Source organism: Lissotriton vulgaris, chromosome 5 (genome assembly GCF_964263255.1).
Source record: "Lissotriton vulgaris chromosome 5, aLisVul1.2, whole genome shotgun sequence".
Lineage (NCBI taxonomy): Eukaryota > Metazoa > Chordata > Amphibia > Caudata > Salamandridae > Lissotriton > Lissotriton vulgaris.
Window position 1 is genome coordinate 914820420 of NC_141693.1, and position 15344 is coordinate 914835763.

At 40.7% G+C, this 15344-nt stretch overlaps 1 protein-coding gene across 1 annotated transcript in view; it reads right to left on the reverse strand.

The window, feature by feature from the left end:
* KNDC1 (kinase non-catalytic C-lobe domain containing 1) overlaps nucleotides 1-15344 on the reverse strand; it is a 757927-nt gene that overhangs the window by 663739 nt on the left and 78844 nt on the right. The gene's annotated exons all lie outside the window — the stretch shown is intronic.

Consider the following 15344-nt stretch of genomic DNA (forward strand, 5'->3'; position numbering starts at 1 on the left):
CAGGGTAACCTAGATACACACTAAAATATAACCTGTGCTCACCCTCAGGTAGTTTAGCACAAAGCAGTCAGGCTTATCTAAAGAGGCAATGAGTAGAGTATTTGCGCAACATACACACACAGTAACACAATGAACATACCACAAAGAGACTAGAATAATAGAGAATATTTATTGGAGCAAAAAAAAACCAAGACAACAAAAATCCTATTAATAGAAGTTGAGATATGAATTTTTAAAGATTAAATGCAAAAACAGTGCTCAGAAGTCACTAGCAGTCAAAAGATTATTTAAGGTTGCGAGGGACTGGTGCAAATCCAAAATCCATGCCGACCACGATCTTTTCCATGCAGTCTTGTCACTGCATCGTTGCCGAGCTTCACTGAGGTGATGGCAACACGTTGTCATCGAGCTGCACAGAGAGTAGTCGTCAGGCAGTGCAGGCTGTAGTACCACTGTTATGGAACAGCCTCTTCATCGAAGGGCAATGCATCAGGTAAAATCAACGCAAAGGTGACGATGAGTCGATTTAGTAGCCAAACAGCTGCAGAACGCACTTTTGAGGCCCAGACTTAGGGGTCGATTAGGATCGCGGACGGACTTGCGTCCGTCCGCGACCCCAGAGCAGGAGGGAACCTCCGCATGGCATGCGGAGTTCCCTCCTGTGCAATTAGGATGTGACCGCCACCCTGGCGGTCACATCCTCTATTTTTAACATTGCAGCGGGTGCATCTTGAAGCTGCACCCGCGGCAATGTTAAAAATGCACGCATTGCATTTGCATGCAGAAAGAGGCAGGCACCGCGCGGTGCCTGCCGCTTTCTGCATGCAAATGCAGGGGGGTACCATAGGTACCCCCCATGTGCACCCCCCACCCCCCCTTCACCTAGGGGGCCCGCAACGGGCCCCCCAGTGAAGTTCCGTATGCTTTTCCGCGGCGGAAAACCCGCCGCGGAAAAGCATACTTTACTGGCCATCCTAATATGGTGGACGGTGTGACACCGTCACCATATTAGAGCTTTTCCGCCGCAGTTGTAATCCGACTGTGGCGGAAAAGCTGCGGACGGAAACCAGGACCCACCAGCCATCCTAATCTGGCGGTGGGACTTTGGTCAGTCCGCTGCGGATTTTCCGCATCCTCGGGGCCGGCGGTGGCTTCCGCCGGCCCCGAGGATGCGGAAAATCCGCAATCATAATGACCCCCTTAGACACGCCATTTCAGGCAAGGGTAGAACTCACCAAAGGCAGAGTCCAACAGCACCAGCAGGATTTCAGGGAGTCTTTTGTGCCCCTGAGACTTCAGAAAGCAGGAGGCAAGCCAGCAAGCCCTTGGAAATCACTAGGAGGGAAGGCAGAGTCCAGCTCTCCTTCAGCAGAGTCAGGGAGCAGCAGGTAGCATGGCAACAAGCAGAAATGCAGTCCTTCCAGAAAAGCAGTCCTGTTGAGTCCATTAAGCAGCACAGTGGTCATTCTGACAGACGTTCAGTTAAAGATCCATAAGTGGCTCCTTTTAAGGGATCAGAGGCACAGTACATATACCCAAAAGTGGCTATTATTTCGGGGGTAGCTTCACAGCAGGTCTCTGTAGTGCACAAGGATCACTTTTAAACCTAGGCCTGTGTGCAAGGCTATCTGGGGGTGTAAATCAGTGCTTTGTGTGTGGACAGGACACTACCTATTGAAGTATAAGCGTCAGCCCCCCTATTCCTCCCTGCCAAGGAAGACCCATCAAAATGCAGATGAGCATTCCCTTCCTGTATCTGTGGCAATCTATATGGAATTCACAAATTGTAGCTCTCATCCAATCCAGACATGTGTTGGAGACAGGCTGTCAGGCACATAGAGCAGTACATGCAGAGAAATGTCCACTGTCTAAAAGTGCCATCTCTAAAACAATAATGTTAAATCCAACTTCACCAGTAGGGAGATTTGGCCATTACCATTCCAAATATATGAAACATGAAAAAGCTACTCCTATCTGATCAGGAATTAAAGCTTAAAAGTGTATTAAGGAATTCCCAATGCAGGCCTATGAGAGGGATGGGCCTCATACTAGTGAAAGCCAAAATAGGCTGTTTGTTACTACTAGAGCATGCAAAACATAAAAGTACATGTCCTACCTTTTATTTACATGGATTCCGGCCATTAGGGGTATTAAGGCCCTACCTTAGGGGTGACTCATATGTAATAATAGGGGACTTTAAGACCTGGAAAGTCATTTAAATGCCATGATGAAGTGGCAGTAAACTGTACACACAGGCACTCCTGTGACAGACATGAGACAGGTTTGAAAGGCTACTCCTGTGAGTGGCGCAATCAGTGTTGCAGCTCACTATTAGCATTTGAAGTACAGGCCCTTGGTATATGTCATACCACTCTACAGGGGACTTACCAGTACAACAAATTTGCCAATCAGGTATACACAAATGTCATCATGTTTTAGGGGAGAACCACACGGGTTAGCAGTGGTAAAGTACTCAGAATCCTACGGCCAACAAGGAGAATTAGTAAAAATGGGAGTCAACAGACAAACAAAACCCAGGGGACAGTTCCCTTCTGAATTCCATGAGAGAAGGAGATGTTTGTAGGTGGAGGGGTAGGTCGTTCTAGGACTTGATGGCAAGGTAGGAGAAGGAACGACCTCCACTGTAGCTTCGGCAAATGTGGGGAGCGTGTGCGAGGGTGGCAGCATGCAGGTTTCTGGAAGGTTGGTGAAAGTTCAGGCGGTGGTTGATGTAGGTGAGCTAATGAAGGTTTCTCAAGTGAAGGGTGATGTGGGTCATTTTGGGGAGGTTCAGGGGAGATCCAATTATAATCTCCAATGGACCAGTAACAACAGTCACCAGCTGAATTGTGAACACAAGGTCAATGGTAACTGCAGATCTGTGGTATTTCACCCAGAGACTCCATCTGCAGAAAGGAAGAAGACTTTATTGGTGAAAAATTAGAACTGCAGGAAAATTGTAACACAAATGACAGATTCCCCCAAAAGGACAGTAAACGTTCCATGTATAATACCTCAGAAGTCAGCAATAATCTAAATATTGGTAACTCCTGAGGGTAGATTAACCAGAGAAGATTGTAGGGATCATAAAATGAGGTCCCTTAGTGTTTGCTGAGAAATCTCTGCTCTTCTTCTGTCCATGAACAAATATTCTCTGACTCATTTAGCTCTTTCATCTCTACTCTGTAAACCCCCTCTATTCACTCTCTCTTTTTTAGTCTCTCTTCTTCTCACCCTCCAGCCAAGGATCACCTAAGACATCCTAAAAATTAAGAACGAATTGCACACTTTGTCAGCAGTGACAGAAGACTCACAACCCCTCTCTGATGTGTTCATAGAAACTCTCTATAGATATTCATTACACTGTCACTGCTGACTCTGACACCCTCCACCCAAGGCCACCTGACAATACTCATCACTTTTCAAATTGTTCTGTTTCCATACAATCCTTTAATTTCCATTACATCCCTCACTACTGACAACTCGGAACCTTTCTTCTCTGGCACAATGTAGATTAGCTGTGTGTCTCTCAACCCTTTTCCACTCTATCCTCTTGCTTACCTTAGCTTTCAAACTCATATCCACCCTTCATGTTCAGTATGAGAATTTTATGCTCCACAAATAATAAAAAAAGTCTACTCCTATCTCTTTATCATCAAGCCAAAATGTGCATCCTATTCTTCTAATATAGAAACATTCACTCCTCTTCATATTTGACATATATATAGTAAGCTATTGCTAATGACCATGATCAATATATTTCTCTACTTTCGTTCTCCCAAAAACTCTTTAAACCGGACTATTCAATTCGTCTCATTTTACAAATGTATATACTAATATGGCTCCAACAAAGTCACTTCACCTGCCAATCTCTTTCCTCTTTTGCTCATCATAACTACCTCTCATCCATCCTACCTCTCTTGGACCTCTATCGGTTTCAATACTGTTGACCATGCCAATCATTTGGAAACTATTTTGGAATATTAGTAAAGGAATATCCGGATTGTCCTTTATGGCATCCCTGCTGGAGTGAGCAGTTGCATGATAAGTGGGGATGGCGATCTTTATAATGTACCCTGGGGATATCCGTACAAGCAATTTTTCTCATTTCCATGCGGCACTAAAGATTATTGGACAAGGCAATGACAATTTGGAGGCTGATCAAGATGTACAATGATTCCTGGTGTGGATTAAACCTGCAACCTGATTCCTTAAAGCCTTTCTATATCGACACATCATTCCTCTGTCACCTGGTAACTTTTGTCATAACAATACTGACAATTCTAAGAAGCTACACTTGTAGGTTGAGAGAGAAGAGAAAATTAATAGATTGTCAAGAGAAGCAAGTAGCCCGATCTGTGTATTGCACTAACAAGTGGGCTCTCAAAGGTTAAAAAACAAATCCTGCATTCATATCCAAGACTGTGTAAGCTCAAGCTCCCACCAGCTTCTTTCTACAAGCCACCCTACCCACTGGAGAGGGTAGGCTGGCTTGTAGAAAGAATCTGGTGGGAGTATTTTTTACTGAGCAAAGCTAAAGCAAAGTATAAAGTTGCGGACCAATTTTGTGCTGTGACCAAATCTCTCAAATAAAAGCTTAGCTTATGCCAGGCAGCAGTTAATAGCTGATAACCCATACAAATGAAGGAAAGTTATGGGCCAGCATCGAGCTGAAAAGAGAGAAATCTGGAAAAAGAAAGTATTCGTTTCACATAGGAGAAAAAGGGAAAAACTCTCCCGTAATGTCTATGTGCCTGAATTGTTGAAAGTATTGCAAGGTATAGTGGATCTCTATGTCTAGACACAAGTTTGATGGTAGACCTTCAAGGACAAGTAGTGCTGAACTGATAAAGCAAGAGGTGTGCAGACTGATCTTCTGATGACTAAGTCCTTATTGACTAAGCATCTTTGGTGTTATAAGCTACTGTATGTGTCATATACCTGTGGAGGTAAAAGTGAAGAAGGACTGTAGTGTCAGTGATGAATCATGCAATGCTGGCTTAAACTAATGGGATGAAATTGTTCAAAATCACTGATTTTTCTGCAGCCTACCGCGAAGTGCCTGTGCAGGTCAAGTGTAGGTAATTTGTTGCCTTTAATACACTCACTATGAACTTTCAGTTTAAAGACATGCCTTTTTGGTTTAGCTTTAGCTCTACCCACTGTCAAAACCATACATTTAAACTTTTTAAGGGAATCTAAGGAGTTATTTCTTTTCATGATATTTTGAACATGAGAAAATATAAGGAGAAACATGACAACCTTTTAGCAGTAGTATTGAAGATTCTTGAAGAAAAGGGCTTACATGCAGAATTTAGCACATGTAAATTTAGATAGCAAGTGTGTTATTAGCATATACAACCTAAACAAATTGTCAGCAGCAATTAAGGATGCCACAGGATCAGAAAATAAAAATGACTTTAGAACATTCCTTGGATTCGCTGAGCTTTATTCAAAATATGTATGTAGATAAACAGGGATGGTCTACCCTATGAGACAGGTAATAAAAGTAAAAAACAAACCTGTTTAGGCCGAAGATTGTCGAGAGGCTTTTGATAATATTAATAATAAATGTGGAATATACCACCATTAAAAGTGTGTAGACCATAATCCATAAGCATTGTTAAAGTTGATGCAAGTGAGAAGCGTCTAGTAGCTGAGCTTACACAAAAATAATCTAATGGAAGAGAAGTGGTGATAACATTCTTGCCACATTTGTAATTTTCATTTGATGAGCATTACATTGGTTTTGAATGTGAGATCATATCTTTTATAGAGGGTTTGAAACATTTTGAGTGATCATGAACTTTTAACAGAGTTCCTCACAATAAATGCAGACTGCCTCTGTATGTATGGCTAGAATATCCATGCACTCCCAGAACTATAATTACAGCGTTCTTTTTGCACCAGGAGCAAGAAATGTAGTCATAGAAGTTTTAAATAGTATGCCCATTAACAACTGTACCAATGGGGTGCCCAGGAGATAAATGTGAAGAAATGAGAAGTTACCTGGTTGTGATAAAAAGAGAGCCCATGTACAGAGAATGAATAGAAGACAAGTTATGACACAAACAAAGCCTCGTGTGAGGTAAAGGATCACTTGAAAAAAGCATTACCATTACAAAATACTAGAAAATTTTAAATAAAGAAAAAGGAGGATTTGAGAAAATCAGGAACAAATTAACAGAAAAAAATAGAATGGGAAGGGAAGGGAAGGCAATTCCCCTGGGAAAAAGAAAATGTGGGATTTTATTTGAGTGAAATGAGGGTAATTTGCATATAGTAAATACCAAGAGGAGGGCCAAGAATTTGCACGGATGTCCAGGCATAGATACAGACATAGTGTATTGAATCAGGGAGTGTATCAAATGTAAAAAAAACTGAAAATGAGAAGACAACACTCAGGCCTCCCTTGTGTTTGTTGACAAGTCCTACATGCCTTGTAACTGTCGCACAGCTGATAATATAGGACTAATTGATTGGTCGGGAAAAGAACCTAAATACATTATTTTTCTTTTGAAGTTGTGTTCAAAGTGGTCTGAGCTGGAAATTGTTAGGAACCATTATACAAATTCAGGTTTTAATTTTTAAAAATATATTTTTCAGGGAGAGGGTTTACCCATAACAGATCCAGAAGTTAATAATAAGGATGTATGAAGAGTTAAATATATGACAATGTTATGAAACATAACAACACCTTTTTATATCATGCAAGTATGGATAGTGAGATGAAAATGTTCAGTAGAGTAAAAACATTTATTCAATTGCCCAATGTCCTTAACAGTAATCAAAGTTGGGAAGGTAAAGTCAGAAGTGTGTTGGAGGCATACCAGGTCTCTCCTAATGAAATGCCAAGCCAAAGTCATTTTGGAGATTTGAGGGATCATACTATGTTCACCTAGGATAATACAGGCTGGATGTCCAACTCCAAGGTAATGATTTTGTCTCTATAATAGGTTAGAGAAAGGGTAAAAAGGTATAGTTAGTCTACAAGAAATAATGTGATACAAAACATAGTGTGAAAAATGTCAGTGTTTGTGTAGGATCGTGGGTGCAAGTTAAATGTTGCACAAAGTTTGCAATGGGTGAGAGTGTTTTTGACCCTTTGAGTGTAGTACATTTCTAGAAAAATGCTATAAAATTAAGTGATGAAAAATTGTGGTACATTAGCAGAGGACATTGTGAAATCAGGACTGTGATGGAGAAAAAAAAGGAAATGGAATGAGTAATACCATTGTTAACAACAAAGTATTGTGTATGAAAGGTGTGAAACAATCTGTGGTAAAAAAATAAGGATACTAACAGCAAATGGTGTGATGAAATTGGAGACAGGGAAGTTAGTACTTTAGGTCGAGAGTGTGGAGAGTGGGAGTAGATATAGTGGAATGTGGAATGATCAGCACCCCAGGTGAAATATGACATTTTGAGAAGGTTCAGATAAGCATGCCAATGGCTCTTCAAGAGAATGTGAAGAAAGAGGAACCAATGTGAGGATGGTTATTGTTACTCAAAGGAGGTTTGAGGATTTCATTTGTAAATTATTTAGTGTATAAAGAGGCATTATATCATTATTTGTAGTTAACATTTGTCTGCTATGGGATAGTAAACTTTTATTTGTAAAATGTTGGTGTCATGTGTAGGTTGTGTAATATATATATTGCATATTTTCCTGTAAGTTGAACTTTTTAGTATCTGTCATTTTTATTTTATTTTGTTTTGCTTGTTTACAAGTTGGTATGAGTGTCAGTAGTACATTATTCAGTATCCTGGTTCTCTAAGTTCTTTGTTCACATGCTATGTACACATGTGTAGATGGAGAGACAAGCCGTGCTAGGTGGGACGTCCCATGCTCTAGGGATGAAATCAAAGGAAATGTGGTCATAACCATATGCGCCCCTTCTCTACAAGGACCAAGTTGAAGGGAAGACAAAATATTTCCCATAATAATGGCACAATTGTGAGGTACTGTGTGTCACTAGGCAGGAAAGTAGAATGCCAGCATGTGGTGACACTTTTAATGAGGAGAGCCATGGGAGTACCGATAAGCTACCTGTGGAAACTATCCCTTTATTATTGGCTCTTCATTTTCATAGGTGCAGTGTAAGAGAAAAGCAGAGGGGGGGAAGAGGAAAATGATTGGTGAAGCCTAATTGGGGACTGACCCAACTAGCACTATGTAGAATGTGCTAAATGTATTATTACAGTAGTTCAAAGTTCTAAACACTATTATTTGCTAATTACTTCCTTTACAATATTAGTATGCTTTGGTAGTTTATGGGGAAAATGCTTTGTGTGTACTAAACACATGACAAAGTTCAGATCTGCAAGATGCAAGCTATTTACACATTCAAATGTTGTGTAAAATATACTTATTTATAAGTGTATGCACTGTCATTTCTGTTATGCTGTGGAAATTGTCTCTGTCACTGTTGTTTTGGTCATGGTGTGATGGAGTGTTGAGTTCTGCTCTGAGGACCATAATGTTAAGTGAGATAGTGTTATATTTTCATTCCACACTCATAGGGGGATACGAATAACAGTGCATTTATATGTTGAAGTATGGTCAAATTATTTGTAGTACAACAGTGTAACAGTTGTTTGACCTTAGATATGAAAGGCGATTTGGAAGGGCAACAGGATCGCCCAGATTGCACATCCCAATCAAAACATTTTCTCCTTCGCGCCTATATCAAATAATATACACTCTATACTGTCTGGTGATCAACACCGCTCATTCTAATACAGACAAGGGGAAGAATATATTCTATCAACAGCCCAAGAAAGAGAACATCTATCTTATCCAGTGTTTCTGACTCCATACCTGCCCTCCTCTGTCCCAACTTGATGCCCAGTTTGAAATGTAGGTGCTTATTCTTCATTTGTTCAATAGCCAACTCTACACTGCCAAATATCAGTTGTCAAACAATAAGAAGTCTCACCCTACTTCAACTTCCATATAGAAATATACATCATACTATTTACTTTCTGATATTGGCCTCCAAGAATATCAACTATAGAATATTGATTACTACTATATTGCCAAAGTAAATATATTCAAGTATGTATCAATTACTATTGTTAACTCCCCGTCAACTAACTTTGTAAAAATATATATAGCTGTGGAGTTAAGAATGGTAAATCTATGCTTCCTGATATATACCTTGACAATATACTGGTAGTCAATATACTGAGGTCAATATTCTTGAAGACTGATATGTATTACCTTGATATTCTAACAGATGTATGTAACCATTAATTGATTCTACTCCCCCAAATTAATGTATAGCTAAAGTGTTGGTATTTACAAATGACTATTCTCAATAATCTTTCATCTCATTTTGTTAAATTTTCTCATAGTGAACAAGACTGTGGGGGTGATACTAAAACCTCAACTTCATTTAAATTCCTATTCAGTGCTATAGCATGCACAATAGTCATTAATATCTAATGTATGGCACAAAATAATTTTACAAACTTACAGCCTATACAAAGCCTTCTAACCTGACCACTTATTTTTAAAGAGAGGGGCTGTGCAACTGGCAGAGAAAACAGCCTATCGAGCACCTGACAAACGGTAGATGTCACATTTTGGGGAAAAAACAAGGGTACAATTATTTGTCTGTCCATTGAGGTTTAGAGCTCTCATAACTGTCTATGAGATTATAGATTATTACAGAAGTGTGAAAACTGTCTCCATATTAGAATATGAAATCTTCATTATTGTTGCCTGATTTCTCTGTGGCTGTCGAGACAGTGTCCTGTTGGAGGTCTCAAATTTTGTGGGGTATTGTCACAAAAGTGTTTGTCCTTGTGGTAGCATTTTCAAAAATTAGTCAAAAAATAGACATCTCTAAATAGATTCTAGAAATGAGTGCAGAAATGAAGCAATCTTAGAAATCTATCCACTAATATTGCTGATATTCTAGAAAATAAAAAGTGAAACCTGGAGCTCAGGATAAAATTATCTTGCCAAACATCATCTCAAACTAATGTATTATATGCACAATTACAACAAATTCAATCAGATGCATATAAACAAGCCACTTTGTCTTATTTTGAAGAGGGTTATTCTTTGCTGACATACACAACCAACCTCTAAAACTAGTCCGAGTAAAAGGTTAAAATAGCAGTCTGGATCATCAGCAGGGTTGTATGGCAAAAGTCCCTTTGCTATTTTCTACATGCTCTCATCCAGGGAACAGGCTTGTTTCCAAACCCTGCTGGTGTCTGATGACAGGAGCGGGATCATGGAATACAGGAATCTAGCCTGACCTGTTCCTGAGGAGGAAAACTACGAAATCTGGCAATAGGTAAGAAGAGTGTCAAGGAGTAAATGACAGTAGAAGTAAAAGCAAAAGTAAAAAGACAGCAACATTTCACAAAGACCAGGAATAATTGTAGGATGGCTGTAGTAAACATCATGATGAATGAATGAATGAAAGAATGAACAATACATCTATTCACATTACTTTATAAGAGTTAGAATGTAACAATATTAAATTTGACTCCATCTAGTTACTAATTGCATATGAACTCACTTAGCTATGGGCAAACAAGAAGATAAGGGGATACTCTTTACTTAGTGACTAGACTCCACTAATCTGGAAACTGTCTGAACTGGAAAGTAACATTTTCAGACACACAATGTTGCTTAAATCCTACCTGTTCGAACAGTCATATAGGTTAGTCATTCTTTTGGGCTAGGTGCATCTCTGTCACCCACTGACGCTATTAACTCTTCTCTACAGCTTTACCATTTTATTATCAAAATACATGGTTAATCCTTCTAAATGTCAATTATACACATCAGTTAATTGGTTGCCAAATTGATACACCTGACCCACAGCTGTCTAAGACTGCAGTTTGGTGACTTTACAAAAACACCAGATAAAAAAGAGCGTTAAATCTATGTGGTCTCTTCTCCGAAAATGCTTCTATACACGTGTCTCAATCTACAAATTAAAAAGGAGAACTTTCGTCTTGGACAGTGCTAGTTAATAAGTTGAGAAAATAGGTTGAGCCATGGTGGAGGATTTCTGGTAACCCTGGGCGTAGTTTGTGTAGTAGCGCTACGTGTAGCTACGCAAAGGGCACTTCGTACTACGCAAGCTACGCGTAGCTACACGAACTGCGTAGTACACTGTGCAAAATGCTGTTCGCACAGTGCGGACAAGCATCCGGCACTGTGCAATCAGTGCAAACCGCATCTTGCACAGTGTAAGCGGTCATTTTCTGTCGCTCGAGTTGATTTGTACTCGAGCGGCAGCTTTCTCAGCGCGAACTGGTAATATTTTATTGCAAGAGGTCGCGAGCATACGCGACCACTCGCAATGAGAAACCTGACCACCCCGCGTTGAGAATCTCGCAGGAATGTTTATTTTCCACGCTCGCGATCGTCAACTTGATGTTGCTGATCGCGAACGAGGAAAAAGTCTCGCCGGGATGTTATTTTTCTCACTTGTGGTCGCCAACTTGATGTTGAGGAACACAAGCAAGCAAAAATTACCAGCTACGCTACGCTACGTTACGCTACGCTAAGTGTTTTTGCACTGTACTATGTGCAATTCCCATAGCGCGTAGTTGCACAAACTATGCACGCTCCATGAGCGTAGTGTAGTCCTACGCCCAGGGTTAATTTCTGTTGTTTTAACACATTTTGATGGTAAGAGACAGTTTTTACATCTCACCTACCTTAGAGCACAAGCTGTTTGCGAAAAGACCTATTGTTGTCAACTTACAGTGGTTTAGAGCAAGCCCACTGCTTACCACTGGTTGGCTTTATTTTCACGCTTCATTGCTTGCTTTTTACTCATCCGCCTGGGAGGCTTTCCTCCCTATTCTTGTGTTTCTCCCACCCTGAGCATGGCCTCATTATTGTGTCCTGCTGCTTACTTTTCTGGCAGTACTTTTTTTCTTTTTGATTAAGCACTCTATGAGAGTGTATGTGTCTTTCTAGCTGTTTTTCTTGTGTACTTCTCTTCTCCTCTTGGTCATGCTCTGTGTTTCTCTCACCCATGTGCTTTTTCCCAACACCGTGAGTGCTTCTCCCCTCTGTGGCTTTCTCGCCCTGTGCTGCCCTTTCCCCAGATCCAGGTTCTACTCTCTAGCACGTGCTTTTTTCCCTATGCGCTCCATGTTCTTCTCTCTCTCACTCGTGTTGCTCATTCTCTTCATGTGGGGCTTCCTTCCACACCCTGGTTGTTCTATCCCCTCACCGTGGTGTGGAGGCCTACAATTTGACAAGGCTGCATCATAGTGCCTTTTTTATTTCCTCCTTAGCCATGCTACATAGTGTTGGGGATGTTGCACAGCAACACTAAAAACTATTGGCAAGACTAATGGGTCCACACTATTAGCTGTTCCAATGCTGGTTCAGATTTCCTAATAAGTTCATTGTTATTATTACATCACACATGAAGGACTTCCACAACTTTTTCTCCTAGTGGACGTTCCAGTATTAATTTATGTCAGAGCTGGGACTTGAATGTCCTCCCCATTCCCTTCTCCCCCCCAGCACCCACCCACCGGCCCAGGCAGGAAGATAAACACATCACAATGATGTATTTCCGCTGCGCCTCTGTACAGAAGAATTCATAATGACCCCTTTTGATACACCCTGCAATATAGAGTGCAGCAACTCAAAATGAAGGTGAATTAGTAGAGCTTTGTTTGACTCCCAGTATTATAGGTGCAGGTTGGTTGACATGCCCAGAGAGAAGTGTTCGGTATGGGCCTAGCATTAACAGAGGCAAGCACATGCCGTGACCAGGGTCAGACTGGCCTATAACGCAATCAGGCAGTGTCTGATGGGTCTCACAGATCAGTGTGTGGGCCGTTTTTTTTAGCAGTTTGTGGTCATGTGTTATGGCCTGGTGTGCTGATGTTTTTCAGTTTGTTTTCACTGATATTGCTACAACCCTCGCTTGCAGCACACCTTGCAAAATACCCATACTGCATGCTTTTTTTCCGAAGCTCAAAACTCGCCTGATTTGCAAATGCGGGCCCCTTTTTCAGCTATCATGTTCGCTAATGGAAGCCACTTTTGTTTTTGTGCACAGACCTATTTTCTGCCCCAGTCCGACCCTTACCACGACCATTGATCAACTCACCACCTTCCTCAGCCAAGGAACATCAGAAATATCTCTTCACTTAACCCCTTTCATTTTGCGAGTATTTTAGCGATGTGCGGGAGTTTTTAACAGTGGGCGGGAATCGGACGGCCCCCGGCTGTCGTGAGCACATGCCCATGGTGACACATGATGGCCGGGGGTCATCATGATCATGCAAGAGGTTAAGCAGAAATGTGTGAAATGTGAACTCCATAACAATGTGATGAGTTGATATTACTACAGGTAAATGCAGTGACTCTATCCAGGGTTTACACAGTGTTATACATAAATTCATAAATATAGTTCAATACTGTTATGTGTTATCCATTTTATAAGGGTTTTCTGCTTTAACATAGTAGAATTCCTGCTAGTCATTGCTGAAGGTTACTAGAAAAGCTGGGGTGGGCAGTGGTGTGTGGGAATTCAGGTGATGTTGTGCAGACCTAGGCCACCCCCAGAAATAGGATATCAGCAGGGGAATCTGCATGCCAACATACAAGTTTGTGTCCTTTGTGGCATGCTGCTCATTGACATCACTCATTCTAGATGCCAACGGGCACTCGTGCGCTATATAAATCTCAAAATCAAATCTAATCATATCAAATTCTCCCTGCCAAGAACATGTATATTGTTTCTGGCTGCAAATCTAGTTGTTTTTTTTTTGGGGGGGGGTAGGGTGGACTGAAGCAGGGACCTTTAGGAGTGTCAGGGGACTATCCTCACATTGTTTTACCAATTCTTTTGCACAGGAGGTTTTGGGTTATAGGTGTCTTTTTTTTTTGGTGAGGTAACATGACCAGCGATAGCAAGAGCAGAGTATAGCCTGCAAAATATTACGGTCCTCTCTATTACTGATTTTGAGTGTATGAGGGGGCATTGGATGAAGGTAGGAAAGGCTGTTCTCATTAATATTACCTAAGTATTCACAAAGTTAGGTTGTTTTCCCTTAGTGTGACAAGGGGAGGTGGGTCCTAGCAGTTGGCAAAGGCCACTCACGGCTTGCTGGCAGCCCACCTGCAGTTTGACACCCAGCCTGTAAAGGAAGGAGTTGAGACATCTGGTAGCACCATCGATTATTGACCAGTTAGTTCATGATTTTATCTCTATCTTCAAGTTTGTTGTATTTTGACAATTCTAAGTTTCAATGTTGAGTGTTACTAGACCAGGTTTTCCCAACTGGAATAATCAAGACTTCATATCCTGAAACTCCTGATTGATTTCTGTTGCGGGTCAAGTCCCTGATGTGCTGAATATGTTCCTAATATATCTCTCAATGTGGGTGCTTGCCTTTGACTTTGAATCACATTTTATTAACATAATTCATCAGGGTGAAAGTGTCAATTAAACCACTCAAATAAGGAAATAAAGTATCCTATATTGGTTAGTTGGTTGTTGTCCAGTTACTGTCTGTATTATTTTCATTCCATGTGTAAACTTATTTATATTAATTTTCACTTTAGCTAAATGTGTGTGGTACCACAAGTCCAGCCTAGTGGCCTAACGCAAAACAATGGTGTTAGCTTGCATAATGTGGTGAGGGGCCCTGGCACCCATGTATCTTCACACATATTCACTGGCCTTGGACTGAATAGGACCACTCACCAATGGGGTCTCCCCTGCACTGGAGGATGGGGGCTCCCCTGCACTGTGTTTCGCACCTGTTCCAGCCATCAAAAACTAGCAAGACCACATTGCGACGATTGTGACACAATGGTGTCCATGTTAAAGGTAAGTAAGGAGGGTCAGGGTTAAAACTGAGGGACAATGGCAGAGTGGTGCCTGGGATCCGTTATTGAAAAACTAAAATAATACTATGAGTTAGGACTTAATTGCACTGGCAGCCATATGCACCTCCCAGTACTAAAATGGCAGGGTGTGTTTCAAATCAGGAACCTGTTTTGTTGAAAATTCTAGCTTCAAGGCTCCTATTCTGAAGATGAAAACTTCAAATTGTAGGTTTATATATGTAGTGGTGACTGCTTTTGTATTAGGTGTAGACTGTTATGTCCAGCAAATATAGATTTTAGCAAAGTTTATTTTCAGATAGAATACTTGGGGCAAAGAGTTATTATTATTAATATTATAATTAGTATAGTAGTAGTAGTAGCAGTAGTAGTAGTAGTAGTAGTAGTATTACTGTTAAATTATAAATATGATCATCCTCGTTTTTAATATGATAGTAATGATCAATGTGCATAATTATATTTTATCATTATTAATATTATTATTAGTAGT